At 55.0% G+C, this 17,428-nt stretch overlaps 1 long non-coding RNA gene across 1 annotated transcript in view; it reads right to left on the reverse strand.

Moving 5' to 3' along the window:
- Positions 1-2,880, reverse strand: part of LOC129394777 (uncharacterized) — a 108,132-nt gene extending 105,252 nt beyond the window's left edge. The window contains exon 1 of the long non-coding RNA XR_008622144.2: positions 441-2,880. This is a non-coding gene — a long non-coding RNA (uncharacterized LOC129394777). The remainder of the gene's footprint in view (positions 1-440) is intronic.
- Between the last annotated feature and the right edge of the window lie 14,548 nt (positions 2,881-17,428).

Genomic DNA, 17,428 nt, shown 5'->3' on the forward strand with positions numbered 1-17,428 from the left:
ACAAGAGGCTTTTGAGAGACGGCAGCATGATGTATCAAGGCTTCAGTCTTCCTGGGGCTCACTCTGCTGTGGGCAGGGAAGTGGGTGGGGAGCAGGATGGCCCTCCATGGAGTGGGCCTGGGGAGACCCCTGCTGCAAGGTAGGCAGGACCTTCTGCTTCGCCAGGGGTTTCTCCACGCGTCAGCTAGAAGCTTGCAGAAAAGGGGGCTGTTGATTCTCACCTCTTAGCCTGCCACCTGCCTCTCACTCCCCAGACCTCCCCCAGTGAAACCTGCAAAGGCCCTTTGAACCCCAGATGCTGAGGCTCAAGCTTAACCAGGTAGACAGATGATCTCCCAGAGTAAGATGAGCAGAGGGAGCTGGGAGGGCTTTGGAGGCCCCAGGACAAACACCAATGCAAAGGCCTGCGGCAGCCTTGAGTCTGGGTGGCCAGACGTTACCTAGATTTTATTATTTTAGTGGGATTTTGCTGCTGCTGTTGTTCTTGTTTGTAGAGATAGAGGTCTTGCTATGTTGCCCGGGCTGGTCCCGAACTCCTGGCCTCAAGTGATCCTCCTGCCTCAGCCTCCCAAAGTGCTGGACTTAACCGGCGTGAGCTACCATAATCGGTCTAGTTTTGTTCTGTTCGTTTTTTTTTTTTTTCCTGAAAGACACAGAGGAAGAGAGCATAGACTTGGGAGATTTTAAACTCCCAGCTCTGCCTTTTTCTTGCTGTGGGACTTTAAGCAAGCTGCTTACATTTCTGTTCCTCAGTTTCCTCAACTATAAAATTAAGCCAATTGCAGTTCTCTCCGTGTGGCTTTTTTTTTTTTTTTTGGTGAAAATGACATGAGTTAATATTTGTAAAGTATATAGAGCTATGCCTGGGACTCATGAAGGGCTGTGCCAGTGTTTGTTCAATGAATAAAGCAGACAAGAGAGTGAGGCAGAGGGAGAGACAGGCAATGAGAGGGGGAGGTGGAGGGACTCAAGACAGAGAGAAAGAGAGAGCAGTCAGATGGCACAGATAGGGAGGCCACCAGGTGCACAGACAGACAGGAACAGACAAGCAGGAAGGAGGGGGCAAAAGCAAAAGCCTTTAAAAATTAGAGAAAGAGACCCAGTGAAAAAGAAAAGGGGAGGCCAAAATCACAAAAATCCAATTAGAATGGAACACAAACAGCGTTCTTATTTAATTGCAAACTGCCAGCTCACCAGGTGGCCTTCTGAAGCCATCTCAGGTCAAAAACCATCACCCATCCCTGATAAAGCCACTTGCCTACATTCCCTGAACAGAGAGGACAGTGGTCAGCCTCTGAAAATGGTCCAGCTGTGAAAGCCCAGAAACCCCAAGCCGCTTTTGCAGCAAGTGTGCACAGGAAAACGGCAGGTCCCACACATTTCCCGGCACTGGACACTCAGATCCTATCTCCTCCCAGGGCACCCCAGTTCTACCCATGGCCCAGACCCTCATCCTGTCAAAAGTCACTAGGACAAGGCTTGAGACAAATTAAGAATTTTATTGAAATTTTTATTTCCCAATGCAGCCAAGCTGACAACCTCTCTCTCAAGTTTCAGCCTAACGTGATTTCAAATGGCAGCCTTATACACCTCTGAAAAATGGTGTTTATAATCAAAGCACCAGCAGCTCCTTAACTCTAGGGGCACTCCTGGGCTCAGCTGTAATGACATTAGCGTGTTTAGAGCTGTCAGAAGCAATGTCACTAATCTGCGTCTAGGAGGGAAGAGGCAATGATAAATGAATGGCGTCTCTCACCATAACGGGTGTCCCTGGTCCGCGAGCTGCCTGCCTGGCAAACAGCTATGACTCAGTCCCTGCTAAGCAGAACACTGGCCCTCTCCCCGGGGTCTGGGTCTGCCTGGTAGGCTTGGACAATCACAGTACCCAGGCAGAGAAGGAGTGAATCAGAAGCACCGTGGTGATATGGAAAACACTGAAGCTAAGAAACACGGCAGCACTTGGTGAGAATTCAAGAAAATGGCCTGCCTCTACTCATGGGAACAACTGAGCCCAAGCCCCAAGCTGACTGCCAACCCCTGCTTTCCCATGTCACACTCAATCTTTTTTTTTTTTTTTTTCTTTTTTTGTGGAGTCTTGCTCTATCACCCAGGCTGGAGTAGAGTGCCGCGATCTGGGTCATTGCAATTTTTTTTTTTGACATGGAGTCTTGCTCTGTTGCCCAGGCTGGAGTGCAGTGGTGCGATCTGGGCTCACTGCAATCTCTGCTTCCCGGGCTTAAGTGATTCTCCTTCCTCAGCCTCCTGAGCAGCTGGGACTACAGGCGCTCACCACCATGCCCAGCTAATTTTTGTAGTTTTAGTAGAGACAGGTTTCACCATATTGGTTAGGCTGGTCTTGAACTCCTGACCTCAGCTGATCCACCCACCTCAGCCTCTCAAAGTGCTGGGATTACAGGCGTGAGCCCGGCCACACCCTTGCTCTTGACTTCATCTTATAAATGATGGAACACATAGGCAGACGTACAGCTCCATTTTCCAGCGCGTAAAACAAGGGCATGACAATCCAATTCTTGGGGGTGTCACAGGGATGTTGGGGAATGACGGATTACAGTGACATAGATGGCTCAGAGGGTGGCACACAGCAAGCCCTCAGCAGCTGTGACCTGCTGTCGTCCTGGCTGCTATCATTCCTCATCACTTATATTAGCTTCTGTTAATATCGTAATGAAATTAAGTGACATGGCATGTTTTCCCATGCAGACTGAATTTCCCAGGGCCTGAGTCCACTCCCACTTTTGTCTCTGACCCCAGATGCAACTAGAAATGCACTCAAAATGTATATCTCCCTAGCACATCCGCCAGAACAAACATCAACGTGCCGTCCCTGAGGGACCGAAACAGACATCACCAGAGCCTCTGCCCCATGTCTCACCTGCAGCTGGGGCTAAACAGTCATCATTGCAATGAATCAGCACAGGACTTTGATTATGGAACCATCAGCATCCCTGTTTCAGAGAGGAGAAACCACAGGATCAGAAAGATTCAGCAGGAGGAGAGGCAGGAGGCTGACCTGGGTCTGGAAGTCAGGAAGGCTGGTGCTTCACACTTCACTCTCATGTCTGGCCTTCCATGTGGCCCCTCCCACAACTCACAAGATGCTTCTGCAGGCAACACCAGCCTCCCGTGGAAACAGAAGGGCCACCACAGGGCACACATTCCCGTGTCGGATGGAGTTGGTGGGGAAAAGATAAATTAGCAAGAGTGGGGGAAGAAAAATAACTTCCTGAGGAGAGAGCAGCGGTGCTCAGTTTTCTGGGAACACGCACACGCGGACTCAGAGAAACACACACAGCACAAGCACACACACACAACATGAGCACACACAAGGACACACACAGATGTGAGTGCACACAGCACCCACACAGGCAAGCGCACACACAGAATACACACAAAAACCCCCACAGGTACAAGTGCGCACACACACACACATGCACACACACAGGCACACCTGTCAGCTGCTGGCACAAAGCTAACACAGGCTCACACAGAATCACAGGCACTCACACACGCACACACACCACACACACCCACATGCTCCAGTCATCCTGAACCCCAGCACAGAAGCATTAGGCCCTTGGGCACAGCCTTCCTAGAGGAAGCAGCAGAACTTGCCCAGAGCTCACTTCCACGACTCCTCCCTCCCTCCCCACCCCCTGTGCCCCTGCTTCAGACCTGGGCAGCCCCTAAGTTCTCTGCGGGTTCTTGAGCCTCCTTAGTTCTGGCAGCTGAAGTCCCCAGCCTCTAGGGTGGCACCCAGGGAACAGCCATCCACCCCAACTAGAGAGGGTGGAAATCTACTGAAGGGCCAGTCTGGCTCCTGGAACAGCCCTGGGGGCAGGTGCTCCCTGAAGCCCATAGGACTCTGTCTCCTTGGCTTCTCTCCCTGCCTCTCCCTTGGCCTTTCTGTAGAATTTCACAGACAAACTCATAGGTGTCCAGCCACTGATATGCAGGAAACAGCGAATACCTAGTTTCAAGAAGGGAAGCCGTGCTCAGGAGCCTGAACACAGGAGGCCCGAAACAGGGCTTGTGTCGCATGGACCTGAAGCCAGAGGTGAGGGCGATTAGGAAATTCTTTCCCACATCAGGGGAAGGATGCTGTTGCAATGGGAGGCCCAAGGCATCTCTGCAGGACAGAGACTGGACATATGCCCAGACGGGCTCAGGTCCGTGAGTCTGGAATATCCTCCTCCTCCTCCCCAGGGACAGGGGAGCAGGTCTGGGGCAGGCCCATTGGTTGGAGGACGGGGAAATGAGCTGTAGATGGTGCCCCTTTGACCCTCTGATCCATCTTCCTGTGCCTCACAGTCTGACCACCAACACTATGATCACATAGTTCATGCAGGTTCTCGTAAATCCATTCCTTCACTCTCGACTGTGAACAAATCGGCTGTTGCCTTCATGCTGCTGAAAAGCTCGTCCACCCTGGCTGTTTCTGCTCCATGCCCGCCTGTCTGCCCAGGGGAGTGCCCTGCCCTGAGGGAAACCAGGCATTCTTCTGGGCCAGACAGTCTCCTGGAAATGAGGAAGGGAGAGAATTGTCTAAAACTGCTGGAAAGTTGAAGAGTACACCACATATACACAGAAGCATTTGTCTTTTCAACACACTTTCTCTCCCCTTCAGAGGGACCAGGGCTGAAACCTGAGCTGATTCAGCCCAAAGGAGCTTGGTGACTGCAGGGAGTCCACTATCAACAACCTCCTTCCTCAACCCCAGGAGCCCAGAGTCTCACCTGCCCAGAATGTGCCAATCACTCATTCATTCAACAAACTTCCTGGATCAACTGGGCCCTGGGCACCCTGGTGCTGAGATGAAAGGCCAGCCTCCACTGCGGGGACACACTCTGGAGGGAGAGATAAGACTCCACCAGCCACTCCACATATGGCTGGAAGATCTGTATTTTAAGAGAAACGTGAACCAGAACTTGCTTAACCCCAAGGGTTGAATTTCAAACACGGAATTGGAGGCATTGGTGAGCAAGATATGCACACACACGGCATCATACAGCCTGCTTTCTAAGCTCAAGGCCAAGGGGAAGAGGTGGTTCCTGCCACACTCTGGGACCCCGCTGGCTGACTGTGGCCTGGCATGGTGAGCTGGGGGCCAGCCACTGCCCTCAGGACAGCAGGGTCCTCTGCCTTTCCCCCGCAGAGTGGCCTGGCCTGCCTCATGCTTCCTGCAGAGCTGGAGGCTGATGGACTCCAGACCCAGCACTTCTGCTGCGGCCTCAGCCATTCTCCCAGCTCCTCCCCATCTGGAGGTCGTGGGTAGCCCTGTGAGGGTGTGGGCTTGGGAGCCAGCTGAGCTTGGGAGCCAACTAGGCTTGGATTCAAATCCTGCCTCGGTCCCTCTGTTCTCTGAATGGGAATCCTCACCTACAGTGGGGGAGCTGGTAGTATTCCTGCAGGGCTGCTGGGATGAAGCACAGGTGCAGGCACAATCCTTGCTCAACACGTATCGGGAGGCTCCTCCCATCTGCAGAGCACCCAGGGCACGGCATGTGGCCCAACAGGACCAGGCTGGAGATCCAGGGAAGGCGGGGATGGGGAAGCCCCAGGAACCCCCTGCAGACAGGAGGCTCCGCCCTGAGACTGCTTCCTCCTGCCAAGCCCCGGCAATTACTCAAGTGCAACAGGCGCTCGTGGTAATGAAGTTGGATGCCTCTGAGTCCATTTAATGATATTTAATTATGCACCACTTTCAACTGACAGGCTGAGGGAGATCTACACCTAGCTCCTGACCCTGGGCGGGCTGCACTCATATACAGGTCTCATGTAGACTTTAGGACTGTTTGTCAGAAACTGTGCTTTTGCCTGGAGAAAAATGACTCAGAACAAAGAGAGCTGGAGAGCCTACAGGCACAGCGTTCAGGCACCTTCCAGAGGAACCTGGGAAGGGTCTCTAGGCCTGGCCTCCTGATTCAACAATATCTCCTGGGCACCTACTACAGGCCAGACATTGTGCCAAGCTCTGGGAGTAAAGCCATGCACAAGACAGTTGTGCAGTACAACCTCCGCCCATGGGGTTTCCAGCAATGCCCAGATGGGCAGACATGGGCACGGGAGAAGGGAGGGCTTTGGAGTGGAGAAGAAATGGGGGCAGGCTCCAGAGGCTTGTGTGCTTTGGGGCCTCTGTCAGAGACAGCCCCCTTTTCCCCAAGCCCTGTGCACCTCCCACCCACACTCACCTGGGTGCCACCTGTCCCAGCACCTGAGCTCTGGACAATGGAAACTTAGCTGGTTCTCCAAGTTGACTTCTCAAGGTTTGCATCCAGGAACTATCTAGAGGTGTAAAGGTTAGCCTTACCACAGTGCACAGATCTGGGCACACTCGGCCAAGCTGTTGGTGAGATAAGGTGCTGAAGACCCCACAGTACCCTTCAGGAGGAAGACCCCAATCCCACTGCCCAGACAGAACTTCATCATGCCATGCCCGAGTTCCAGCCTTCCTGAGATTTTTCCATTGTTCTTTAAGAGAAAGTAAAGGAAAGGAAGAAGGTGGGAAAGAAAGAAGAAAGGAAGGGAAAAGGAAGGAAAGGAAGAAGAAAGAAGGGAGGGGTGGCAGGAAGGAAGCGGGGAGCCGAGATGGAGGCAGATGTGGTAGGCGCGTGTAGATCAGCCTTGCCCAGGCTTCTGCTCTTCTTGGAGGATGACGACGATTCTGTCCGTATTTAGGAAGCTGTGAGTTTGGCCTCCTCCAGTTCCCTGGGGCTTGTGGCTGTTTTCCAAGCCAGTGTTAAGGGACTGAGGACAGGCTGTGCCCTCCACGGATGGGACTTGCTGGACGACATCAAGACATACAATTCCCCTCTCCACAGGCAGAGGTATCGCCATCCGCTTAGTCAGTCTAACTGAAAATGCATCTGCAATTCCTGTTTTGTTTGGTTTTGTTTTTAAGGATGGCTTTCCCTAGCCTATCGATCTCCAAGCCTGACATAGCCTTCTGTAATTGTACCCGAGCCCATCCGCCAGAATGATGAAATGCCTGTAGTGTCACCTGCCAATAGTGATACGATTTACCCCCTAGAATTCTCCCCGGTGGAGGCAGCACGGCCAGGCTCACTGTCATCCATGATTCCTTGGGGAAGATGGTTTCTCAAACCAGATGACTGTGTTCTCCCCAAAAGACACCAAGTTTCCAGAACGCTTGCATGGACAGAACAGAGGACAAAGCCAACACCCGCAGTTGCTGGGGACAACTGAGAAGGCTGCTGTGCGTCTGTGCTCAGACATCAGCATGTGCCCCAGCCAGAGGGGCCTCCCAAGGCCGAAGAGGATGCCGTGCACAGCAGAAGGGCCATCCTCCACCTGCCCCAGAGAGCAGTGGCTTCTTCAAGGTGCCTGTAAACCAAAAAGCATCTGAGACGGGTCTCAGTCAACTCAGAGTGTATTCTGCCAAGGTTGAGGACACACCCAGGAAAAAGAGACACAAGTAGGATCTGTGGCCTGTGCTTTTTCCAAAGAGGGTTTGGAGGACATCGATCTTTAAAGGGGAAAGAGCAGCAGGAGGGGAAGGAGGAAAGAAAGAAAAAGGGCTGGTAGGTAGTGAGGAGAGTGGTCACGTGCTTCTGAGGCTTTGATTAGCGCTCACTGAGTCCACTTGTTGCAGTGGCAGGAGGGTAGAGAAACGGCCAATTATGCATTCATTTTGTGCTCAGTAATTCTGCACTTTACATAAAGTAAAATAAGGTAAAGCATGGAGCAGAGAAAGAAGCCAGATGCATTTGTCTCAGGGTGGGTGGAGGAATGTCTCGGCCCGTCTTTGTCCCATAGCTGTGAAGGTGAGCTGGTCATTGACGTTGTCAGCGTCGGATTCCACAGAACTCATTTGAGAGCTAGTTTAGAGGGGGCATGCGGATTCTGAAAGATCTGGGGGCCCACAAGGAATTCCCTTGTGATTAATCAGTGAGGAAAGCCACCTGGGGAGACGTATGGCCTTCTATCACTGCAGCTATCTCTTCAGAGAAGAAAAGAAGGACTCAGTTTCCAAGCTTCCCTTTTCCCTTGGCATAGTGAGTCTGGGGCCCTAAGATTGGATTTTCCTTTCACATGTCTGTCCCTTGAGCCCCGCACTCATCCCCCAGCATTCTGCAAACTTCCCCAGGCCATACCCTACGTTAAGGACTTGGACCCAAGCAGGCAGTGTAGATGGTGATCCTGGGAAACACCCACGTGGGAGGAAAGAGACAGCAGCCAGGACAGGTGTGACAATGAGCAGGCTGCTGCTGAGGGCATACTGGGGAGGTGGGCAGGGCAGGCCTTAGGCTGTCCCCCGGGGGCAGGTGGGCTGGAGGATGCATGGACCCGCTCTGGTCCATCCTTGGCTCCTGGGGGCATGGAGTCACCAAAACTCCTGGGCTGCCCCACACAGACCAAGCCCACTCTTGTTCCAAAAGAGGCCCTTGGGAGAAAGGGCCACAGTGGGCATGGGAATGATGGGTGCCAAGCAGATGTGGGCATGGTGGGGACAGGGTCTGCAGTGTGCTGAGTGCTTGGCCGTGGGGTTACAATGAGTCACACAGTCTCTGCTCTCAAGGAGCTCCCAGTGGGCACAAGGGAAAAAAGGACAGGAGACACAGCCCCTGAGAGGCTCTCATGGCCTCCCACAGCAGCATCGGTACCCACACAGCCTGGCCTGAAAGTCCACCCGGCCTCTGGGCATGGGAGATGGGCAGAATTCCGTGCTGCTGGCCTGGGATCCTGTCACCAGCAGGAGACAGTAACAGTAACAAAACCACACCACAAACTGAGTCCACAGGTCTGTGCCTCCCACGCACCAAACCCTGTCTCTGGGGATGACAGTGAGTAGGAGGAGAAACGTGTTTCTCACATCGGGAGACAGAAACAGGAGGCAGGGCGCTGCTCTTTCATCTCTCAGGCGATGCATGTTCATCACACACAGAGTCCGGGGGGGCAGGAGCAGCTTCAAGTCTCTCTAAGCTGGGAGCTCACCTCTCACGGGTCACCCAACCTCTCTGGGTTCCAGATTCCCCATGGGGAAGACCCAGGCACATTAAGCTTCCAGACAGCCCAGAGTGGGAGGCAGCAGAGTGGAGTGGAGGAGGTGGCGCCCAGCCCACGCTCTGCGTGGTCACCAGGCTCCCGAGCCAGACATGCCCCCACCACCCCTACCGGGCAGCGGCCTCCAGCTGCATCACCGTGTGTCCAGAACACAGAACTCACAGGGGCCTCCGGAACCTCCTGCCAGGCCTGGTGTTAACAGACTCTCCTCCCAGGACCCCCCATATCCTGCGTGACAAAATAGATGACATCAGGAATCCCAAGATGGAGTGCCTAAGGGGTGCGAGGCCAGAGTACAGGTGCCCACTGGCCGAGCGCCTGCTCCCAAGGCTGACTCAGCTCTCTGGAGCTCACTTTGCTCTAGACCAGCCAGCTTGTCCACCCTGCCCTCCTCCCACTCCTCCTGGCTGAGAGATCTCCAAAAGCCTCACCCCCACCCGCAAGCCTGGCCAGCTTCTGCAGGGTGGGGGCACAGCTGGAGCCAAATAGGAGCCAGCCCTCCTCAAATGCCCTCCTGTCCCAGCTGAGACAAAGGAGCCTCCAGGGAGCTGCCCAGACGCTGAGCGCATCTCACCTCTCCCGTTGAGGAGGACCTGGTGTAGAAAGGAGTGCTGGGTGTTGGGGGGTACAGCTTGGTCATTTTGGCCTTCCTCCCACCATGACCCCTCTTGCCCTCAAAGAGTGCTGGACAGAATCTTTCTCAGAGGGCCACCCCATCGGGAAGTCCCCTACGTATCTAACCTCCATCCATCACGCTGTAAGGCAGCCTCTTTCCTCTCCTTCTGCTGTTAGTTGAGATGGGCTGGAGCCGAGCTTGTGTCCAAATGAGAGCTGCTGTGGACCCAATCGTGGCTCCGTCAGTGCCCAGCGGGAGCCTTTAGTGAGAATATCAATGACAGGGATGGCAGTTGTTTGCTGAGTGCTTCCTGTGGGCCAGGCATGGCTAAGTGAAGGATCTCACTTATGATGTGATGATCAGCCTCTCATAGGTCAGGAGGAGGCCAAGGCAGTTAAACAACTTGGCCAAGACCCAGCCATGGGTGAGCACAGAGCTGAGATGCAGAGTGGCCCCTGCCCTGTGCCTGCAGGACACCCGCCACTCCTGGGAGGCCTCAGCATTGGGTGTCAGGAGGGACCCACCGAGTTCCCCCAAGAGCCCCTCGGCTGTGCTCCCCCCCCTCCACTTAGGCACTGGCCCCTCCAGCAGACCCCTCAGAAGCCCAGTGACATCGAGGGACCACTGATTTGCAATGACAGATTGAGCAGCTGGAACCCTGCCCACCCATCCTCAGAACTGCCTTGCACTCCCAGCCACCCCACAGCCAAATCGCAGAAAAAGAGGCTGCCCTCCAGCACAGCCAGCTCTCCAGGCTTGCACCTGGATGCGTGCCCACTCTGGGCCTCAGCCCCTCTGTCTGTGATGGAGGCCAGAGGCCCCCTCCCACTCATAACAGGGCTGGCAGGTAAGGGGCAACATTGCCTTCCTGTGGAGTTGCACAGTCCCCAGAAGCAGGTGGTGATTTAAACACCCCGATTCACAACACAGGCCCTGTGGGGCACCAGGCAGTGGCAGGCACAGGTGGCCCCTGGAAGACATGAGTGCCCTGAAGAAGGAAGGCTGGGCCTGGGGCACCCTGGGCTGCCCTCTGCCCAAGCCACAGGCCCCAGAGACTCTTCCCACCCAAGCCAGAAGTGGTGAGTCCCATCTCTGGCAAGTCTCAGCCCTGCCAAAGGCAGGGTCTCTTTCACCAGGAACTCAGCGTTCTGCATCTTCGAGTGTCTGTGTAAATAAAACAAACTTCTGTCTGTCTGCCCCCAACGCCCTGCCCCATCACAAGGCAGCCAGCGGGTCTTAGATCAGGGCTGCATCTGCGGTGTTCCCACTCAAAGCAGCCTGGGCGCTCTGTGGTGCCCACACTGCCCTCCTTGAGGACTTTGAAGGCATCTCGGAGGCAGTCCTTCTCAGAGTGGCTGAAACTCAGAGAGCATCACACCATTCATTCGGAGACCCCACGCATGAAGAGAGCTAGGGTAGGTTCAGCTACAAGCCCCAGATGGAAGGGCCCAGGGGCAGGGTCGAGCTGCATGAGCCACTCCTGGGGGCAGCCCTCCCAGGTGGCAGCAGCTGAGTGCATTGTTGGTGAGGCGCATGGCTTTTCTGAGAAGCACGGGTAAGTTGGTGAGCTGTGCTGGAGGGAACGAGGCCCGCCTTCCACGTGCGCCCCTTTCAGCTGGTGGCAGGAGGCTGGGCCCCGGTGACTCCCCAGGAGTGCCTCCAGCTCTGGGCTTCTGCAGCATTTCATTCCTTCCTCATGGGGCTTGTTGGAATCTGTGTGTCCACTGAATGGGGGTCATTATTTCAACCACGGCACCCAAGCGCCTCCTCAGCAGGGAGCTGTCTTTGTGCAGCATGATGCTGGATACGCTGCTCTGCACTCAGCGGGAGAGGCAGGTGCTGCTGGGCGGGTGCTGCAGGGTGGCAGGTGCCGCTGGGCGGGTGCACAGGCCCCCTCCTCAGAGCCCGGCATGCTGGCCTTGCCAGAAGGATGCCAGGAAGCAAGAAGTGGGGGCACAGAAACGTGTGGCTGTGGACAGGCAGAGAGGAGTGGGAGGGCGTTCTAGGTGAGCAAAGGCTGGAAGCAGAAATGTGCTGGTGATGAGAGGCCCATGGACATGCCGGGGAGGAGGGCTGAGTGGAAAGGGCTTGGACACCAGGCTGGGAGTTAGAGGAAGGAGAAAAAAATGGGCCTGGATTGGCCTGAAGCTAGAGAGACTGGGAGAGGCAGAGAAAAGGAAGCAACGATGGGAGCGAAGAGTAATGGAAATGGAGGCAGAAGAGAGACTCCGAGAGGAAAGACAGGAAGGGGCAACCGAAGAACAGGCAGAGAAGAAAATGGGGGTCCAGGGCAGGGAGGGGCGAGGAGGCCACTTGCACTTCTGCTGAGGGGTGCCCACTCTCCTCCCTGGCCACACTCGCACCTCCTGGAAACCCTGTAGGTCCCAGCCATGGCTCTTGATATCCCCTGAGCCCAGGACCAAGATACTATGCTGCAGCCTTCCCTCTCTAGGGCTGCCAAGTCGACAGCCTTCTCCCGGTCCTGGATAGTGGCTGGGGGTCCCTGGGAGGCAGGTCCGGCCTGGGGAGGGGGCGGTGCCGGGAGGCTGCTGTCTGTGCCGCAGAGGTCACTAAGAGGCTCCCTGCTGTGTGACAGTGGCCCCAGATCATTGGAGTACAGTGCCGCAGGCCCTCCCAGCCTGACCTTCTGAGAGACCCCAGGGTGTGCCGGAGGTCTGGATGGTCTCCCTGTCCTGGGTCCAGGGCCAGGCCCGGGACTGAGAGCTCCGCACAGTGAGGCGCGCACCGCTTGAGCCCAGCAGCCTGGGGAATGGACCTCGCCTCTCCCTCGAGCGCTGGGAGGGGCGGGTAAGGCCTAACAATGTGACCATCTGCTTCACCCCTTTCCACTCTCTGGCTCCTCCTCTGTAAACGAGCTCCACAACATTCCATACCGCACGCCAAATCGGAAAACTCTGGACTCACAACCACGGGCTTAAATGCCTAATTAAGCTCATTCTCTGAACCAAGCCATATTTGAATGCATCTGTCAGCCCTCCTCCAGCTCGCCTGGCAGCGGGGTGGGACAGCGCTAACGAGTGTGGGAGAGGCAGCGCAGCCTGGCAGACAGGCCCCTGAGCCGTCCCCAGCCTTTCCTGGTCCCCGATCTGCCCTGGCGGGGCTGTTCGAACGCTTGGTCCCTGAGGTTTTATAGTCACCAGATTCATCTGTAGCCTTTGCTCCTGGGCCTGCAGTGACCCCACCTCGGCTCCCCACCTCCCTGTCCCCGTCCCTGGAAGGCTTGGCGGGCGCCTGCCTCGGCTTCAGACTCCTCTGGTGCCGCACCTGCCAAGCCCAGGCCCTGCCTTGCTGGGGAAGCTCCGTGTAGCTGAGGCCTGCGTCAGTTTCCTCTATCCCGGACCAGAGGTGGATGCTCCCTCCCTTCTCAGCACCCTCCATTCAAACCATTTGTGGCAGCCGCGCCACACCAGAGGGTGCAGGTCGCAGCCCAGTGCTCTGAAGAGGGGACCACGGGGAGCCAGGAGACCACAGGCTTGGGTTCTGAGCCCGCGTCCGCTGCTGCCTCCCCGGGTACCGGCATCAATTCCCCACCCCCTCACCTCCCTGAGCCTGCAACAAGAGGATGTGGATGAACAGTGTTCCACTGTGTGTGTATATTAATACCACGTTTTATCTATCCGCTCACCTCTTCATGGTCATTCTCGGCAGCAAGGATGTTTAGAGACTGTTATGCTAAGTGAAAAAAGCCGGGAACAGAAAGACAAATAGCGCATGATCTCACTCATGTGGGAGCTGAAAAAGTCGATCGCATAGAAGTAGCGAGTTGGGTGCTGTGGCTCATACCTGTAACCCCAGCATTTTGAGAGGTCGAGGTAGGAGGTCCCTTGAGCCCAGGATTTCGAGACCAGCCTGGGCAGCATAGTGGGACCCCGTCTCTACATAAAGTTTTTTTTTTTTTTTTTTTTTTTGCTGGTAGTGGTGGGATGCATGCCTGTAGTCACAGCTACTGGGGAGGCCAAGGCGGGAGGATCGCTGGAGCCCGGGAGTTGGAGGCTGCAATGAGCCATGATCACACCACTGCACTCCAACCTGGGTGACCAAGAAAGACCTTGTCTCTAATGAAAAAAAAAAAAGAACAGGGTAGAATAGTGATGACCAGAAGCAGGGAAGGGTGGGAAGACAGCCAGAGATGGCTTAATGGCTATAGAACTACATCTAGACAGAAGGAATAAATTCTAGTGTTCTATAACACTGTAAGATGACTATCATTAACACAATGTATTGTATATTTTCAAATAGCTGCAAGAACGAATTTTGAATGTTCCCAACCCAAAGAAATAATAAATGTTTGAGGTGATGGATATGCTAATTACCCTGATTTGATTATTACACATTTCTACATGTATTAAAATATCACTGTACCTAATGAATGTGTAGAATTATTATGGTCAACTAAAAATAATAATAAATGCAAAAAAAAGGATGTGAGGAATAACTCCACTCACGGCCCTCCCTGGGGTGCACCTCCTCCGTGTACCTGACCACATATCAGGGGAAGGCACAGAGCTGGGACAGAAGCCCAGAGGTGTCCCGTCACCCCCCTGCTGTAGGCTGTCAGCCCCTCCTCATCACTTGCAGGGCCCAGACAAGGCAGCCCACCCACCACAGGTGATGGGACGCCCAGCCACCCCTCCGGCCCCCCAACCCTGTGCCCCTCTCCCCAGCACCCCTCTGGTTCTGATGCGACAAGCCTTCTACAGGACCAGTGGCCACACTGCTCCCACCCTGGCCCTCACACTGTCTGCCTTCTCTTCCAGAAATGCTTGCCCCTTCCTCCTTGTTACCTGGCTCCCCCGATCCCTTAGGCCTCCCCTAATCCTCAACTGGCACCCCCAGCCCCTGTGTGGCCCCTTCCATCCTGGCACTTGTCTCTCCTGCTGACCTGGGAGCTCCGAAGCAGCAAGGACCTCAGCTGTCTCCCTCCCTGATCCTCAGGTTCCCAGCACCCAGGGCTGGGCCAAGCTTGAGCTGAGTGCTCTGCTGTTACCTGTAGAGTGAGTGGGTGGATGGACTTTATAACCATGGCCCACCAGCCTTGACCTTTCATACAGTTTGACAGACCTCCTGCTGCCCCAGGCAGCCCCATGGCCCTGAAGGCAAGGGTACCCCCGCAGCACATCCCAGGGACAGAGCCAGCCTCTACTACCTCCACCCCCTGCAACACCATTTTCTTTCCTGCCCTTCCCTGTTGCAAGCATATTCAAATGTTTAAGTTCTGTTTGGGGAACAATTAGCCTAACATATGGTCTAATCACGTTTTGTCTTCCGATGGAAAAATCCAGGGGAAACTTGGAAAATGATGACTGGCGAGGCTTTAACGTGTTTTTGCTTTTTTTGATGGTCACAAGCAAGCCACAGATGAAAAGCCTGTTACCATCTGGTCCAACCCTCTCATCTGACTCAGGGGGAAACTGAGGCCCAGTGAGAAGAAGGTACCAGCCTAAGGTCTCCCAGATGCAAAATCCAGAGCCCTTGGCACTTGCCTCTCCTCCTCAATAACCTTCAGAGAGTTGGACCTAATCTTTGCAGTGGGGTGGTGGGCAGAGGGGCTTTTAGGGCCAACATGCTGGAGTTCTGTCCTCGAGATTGTGTGGCTGGAAGGCTTCATACCCCTGGACCATAAGAGGATGGCAGAATGGGGAGGACCCGCAGTTCCCTGTCTAGACCCCTCTTTGGTATCCCCATCAGGCAATGGCTTGGCCAACCAGGCCCCCGCTTCACTGCCCAGTGACGTCCAGACCTTGTTGCCATCCACCCCGCAGCCCCTAAGGATCCAGACGGCATCTGCCAAGAAGATACAGCAAGCCTGCCTGGAATCAGAACCCACTCCTGTGACTCCCAGAGAGAGCGCACTCCCTGCATCTTGCCCCGCTGGGCCTCATCTTTCCTGGGGGTGGGGGTGAAATACCCAGCCACTTTCTGGCCCCTAGAGGCCCGATGTGCACATAGACGGGCTGGATGACATGTGCCTGGGCTCACTTATGGAGCATCTGTCCCCTCCCTCACCACAATATCAAATCCCGCAAGCAGAAGCAGGAGGAAGTTTGTCTCTGCCTGCGTGTGGTAGCTGGCACATCCCTGGTGCTCCATGCTGTGGGTGCCTGGCCACTCGCCTCTACAAGGACAGTGCTGTATGCTGACAAAGCTTTTCCATTCTGCATAATGGTTTTGTTTGGTTTTTGTTGTTGTTCACAAGAACCCAGGCAGGTATGATTATTATCATGCTGACTTTGTGAATGAGACAACGGAGACTCAGAGAGTGAAGGCGACACATTCAGTAAGGGGCAGGGCCAGGATGTCCCCTGTGTCATAGGCTCTAGGGAGCTCAGGCACTCCTAGAGGGGAGACGTGAAGGCATCTCCCTGGGCTGGAGCTGAATGAGGATAATTCCCCTCCCTTTGTTCTGCAAGGAGTGGAGTCCCTGGAGCTACATCCAGTGCCATGGTCCAGAAAGGGCAGACCTGTAGCCAAGAGATGTCCCCCAAGCACCGTCACATGCCTGAGGTCCTGAGGATGCTGTGGAGGGGCCACCCTCAGTGCACGCCTGAGCCGACACTGCAGAGCCTGGCTGTGTAGAGGTTCCCAGGAAGGACCTCCGGCAAGGGCAGGGCTAGATCCCGCCTGCCCACAGGGAAGGAGAAGCACAGGTGGGGAGAGCACAGGTGCTCTTTCGCTCCCGATGTATCAGCTGGGGGCCTAGCGCACAGGCCTTCTGCCAGGAGTGGAGGCTGCATGGGCATTCTGCAGGCCACCCCGTCCCCCCAGAAGCCCCACCACAGACAGCCACATGTTGAGCCTCCAGCTGACAGGGCACAGCTCTGACAACAGTGAGCAGCTGGGGGACCACACTCGTTAGCTCCCATTTAGGAGAAAAGGCATGCCTTGTCCTTCCTCCCTGAGCTGGGCTCCTGCAGGGCCTGGCCGGTGGCAGTTAAAGCATCCGGATGCTTTCGGACTCCCTGCCGCAGGAGGGGCTGCCCGGCCAGGGCTAGCGGGTGACCATGTTGTGCTGAGCGCCCACAGAAAGGGCTGGGCCCTACAGACTAATCCATTGTAGGGGCATGAACGGGAGTCGGGAGGCTCCTGTTGCTACAGAATGACAGTCCATCCATCCAATGTTCACTGCTGCCAGCTCTGTGGGCCCCCAAGAGCCACACGGTCTCTGACCTGGGGAGCACACAGGGAAGAGAAGCCAGCCCAGAGGTAGATGGCTTAGCCTGTACATGTGGCCCATGGCGGGCCTGGTAGGCTTCCTAGAAGAGGCATCTGACATCTGGGTCTTGAAGGATGAATAGGAGTTTGCTTCCAAGGACAGATGGGAGAGAAATAGTCCAGACAGAAAGCACAGGCCATGTCCAGTCACAGAGCTAGAATTCTTCAAACCCAGGTCTCTCTGCTGTCAAAGCTGGTACTCTTAGAAGCTGCATTCTGCTGCTTGATGCAGGGGGAGCTGCAAACACCAAGCCAAGACTTGGAGAAGGGCCTAGGAATGGGCGCATTCAGGTGTTGTCTTCATCCATTTGGGCTGCCATAACAAAAATACCAGAGACTAGGAGAGACTTGTAAACAACAGAAGTTTATTGCTCACACCTGGAGGCTGGGAAGTCTAATATCAAGGCCCCAGCAGATTTGGTATTGCATGAGGGCCCCCCACTTCCTCACAGATGGCCATCTTCTCACTCTAACAAAACAGCAAGGAATCTCTCAGGCCTCTTCAAAAATGGCATTAATCCGTCAATCCCATTCATG

The sequence above is a fragment of the Pan paniscus genome, chromosome 20 (assembly GCF_029289425.2).
Source record: "Pan paniscus chromosome 20, NHGRI_mPanPan1-v2.0_pri, whole genome shotgun sequence".
NCBI classification, from domain to species: domain Eukaryota; kingdom Metazoa; phylum Chordata; class Mammalia; order Primates; family Hominidae; genus Pan; species Pan paniscus.